Source organism: Eurypyga helias, unplaced genomic scaffold (assembly GCF_000690775.1).
Source record: "Eurypyga helias isolate BGI_N326 unplaced genomic scaffold, ASM69077v1 scaffold16394, whole genome shotgun sequence".
Classification (NCBI taxonomy): Eukaryota; Metazoa; Chordata; class Aves; order Eurypygiformes; family Eurypygidae; genus Eurypyga; species Eurypyga helias.
In genome coordinates, this window is record NW_010244464.1 from 15,837 (window position 1) to 18,420 (window position 2,584).

Below are 2,584 nucleotides of genomic sequence, written 5' to 3' on the forward strand. Positions count from 1 at the left end.
CAGCACTGCCCCATAGGGTTCGAGTGGAAATAAAGATGGAAATTCACATGCAGAACCCAGCTCCCATCAGGAACAGGGCTCCCAAACTTAGACATGAAAGAAGAGAAATTCTGGGAACAGGGCACTATTGACTGCAGACCAGCTACAAACAACGCTCAAAGCCTGGGATCAGGGGACATTCATCTTCAGAGGCAGATTCGTGCAGACCCCCGGACTGGCAGCAATCAGCTCTCCAGGGCAAGAGGGCTGTGCAGCTACATCCACATGGGCATAACCTGGGACAGGACTGCGCTTAGGAAACTGGTCCTAACTGACACCAGACACACACGTGTGATCACTCTCACACATGTACAAGCCTTCCTCAAGGTCATTTCAGTTTATTAAAGCTGCTGCCAAAAATGCAAGCCACGTTTGTTAGTCCCCTCATCCTCCACAAATCTGCAAACAGAAGTATTTAAAAGAGCGGGACAGTGTCTGAACTGCTGAGGAGCTAACACCCTCCAGCCCCAAAACACAGGCACAGTAGCAGAGATTTCCCTGTCTGTGTCCTGGGGACAGCAGGTGTGTCTGACTCAGCAGAGGCTCCCCAGTTTTGGCCATCCTGGAGGGAAGTGCTGGCATATACCGATTGGCACTGTGGCAAGACTGCCTGTAAAACCACTCATAAAACCAAATGAGACAGCTGGTTCTTCCGAGCTTGCTGAACAAGGGCTACCATATCCATCAGATTTCCATGGTACAGAAGAGGTACAACCTTCAACGAGCAACTGGATCCCTAAGGCTGTACTTCCCCAGCCTGCTTCTCCCTCCTCACACAGCACAGATCATCCCAGTCCTGTCTTCTATTTCCCCATGAAAATAAGACAGGCAGCTGCTTTCATCATTATTGTGGTTTCTGAGCCCAAAGGAGACAGTTACACCAGAGGAGACAGTGTCAGCCTTACCCTCACGTTTGTGAGGAGCCGGGGGAGCCCATCCCCAGGAGGTGCAAGGACTGCTTTAGGTGGCTGGGCAGCGAGCAGAGAAGTGCCCTGGGGTGGCCTTAGGCGGTGTGCTGCTGTAGAGCCACCCTCGGGAAAACAGGTCTGTGGCCACAGCAGCCTGGGGGGAGCCAGGCTGACCCACTCCCACAGGCGCTGGGAGCGTATCTCCGGAAGCACAGGATGGGGATGGAGGCCGGCTGGCAAGGGCACCAGTGAGACGGTCAGCTGGAGTCAGAAGGTGACCTGAGAGGGGAGGAGGAGTGGGAATTGCAGAGTTTTCCACAAAGGCACCTCACCAAGAGTAACAAGGTGCCACTTTCAGACAGCCAGGTAACTCCACCTGCCCCCTTTCTCCCAGAGCCCCATCCTTCCTTTAGGTGTATGATACCAGAAGCCCAGGGCAAAACTAGGCAGATCCCCACAGCCCCCTGTTCACTGCAATCCCTGAACAGGGATTGTCCCTGAGGAGGAAGGTGGAGGGACTGGAGCCTCAGGAGGTGACAGCGGCATTCTGCATGGTTCCCTGGGATCTCCTCTGCACTGCCTGAGCTTCTGGAAGTGCAGGTGAAGGGACGAGGAAGGCAGCAGATCTGGCATTGCCTGAACCTTACCACACCAGGCTGGGGGAGAGCCTTCCACTCCCAGCATGTCACCAGCCTGCTGCATGGAGCGGGCAGAGGGCTTCCCTGACCCTTGGAGCTACTGAATCCACACAGTGGGTGCCCAAGGATGCTTAGCATTTTCCAGGATCAGGCTGTGGCTATCACTAACTCCAAAAACACCTGGTCTTGCTCTCCAAACATGCAAATTCTCCTCAGTTCTGACTGCTCTGAAAACAACCCCTTTTCCCACCATCTCCCCTTGCATCAAAACATTCTGGTCAGTCAATCAAGGAAACAGATAACAGAAAGCAAAATCTCAACTAATCTTTGTGGCTGAAGAAAGAGCTGATTGTTTCTGTCTCTCTCCAAGCCCGCCCTGTATCCTGCCCGTCCCAGTCCTTACCTTCTTCCCTTTATTGCCAGGGAATTAAAATCCTGGTCTTTGGGCTGTTTTGTTTAGCAAATGAGGAACATGCAAAGCAATAACCCTGGGCATCTGTCAGAGGGAGAGAGGTGCCTCTGTGTCTTCCATACCGCCTTCAGGCACTGAGAGCAGCAGCCCAGAAATACTATGATCAAGGGTAGGTTTAAGTTTGGACACAGGATGCATCTTTCTCTTCCTAATGAAGACGGAGCCACAGGACACTTGGGGGAAGCGAGATGTGATCCCAGCTAGCACAGCATTACGCTGGAGCTCAGCTTCAGGTTGCACTAACCTCCCCGGAGGGGAATCCCAGAAAAGGCAAAACCCTGAAGTTTTCACGTTGTGTTGGCAGCGGATAGTTACTTAAAAGGAACAGAGAGGAAGAACAGGGAAGTATTAGGCTCCAGCTGGGTACAGGCTGAATTGGGAAAAAAACCCAACCTTGCTGAGTCCAGTTGCTTCCTACCCTAGACTTCAGGAGAAAGCATTTTCAGTGACCCAAAAAGAAAAAAAAAGGAAAAAAAAAGATAAGAGCAGAGTTGCTTGTCCTCACAGCAGGTCGTTCCCCCAGGGCT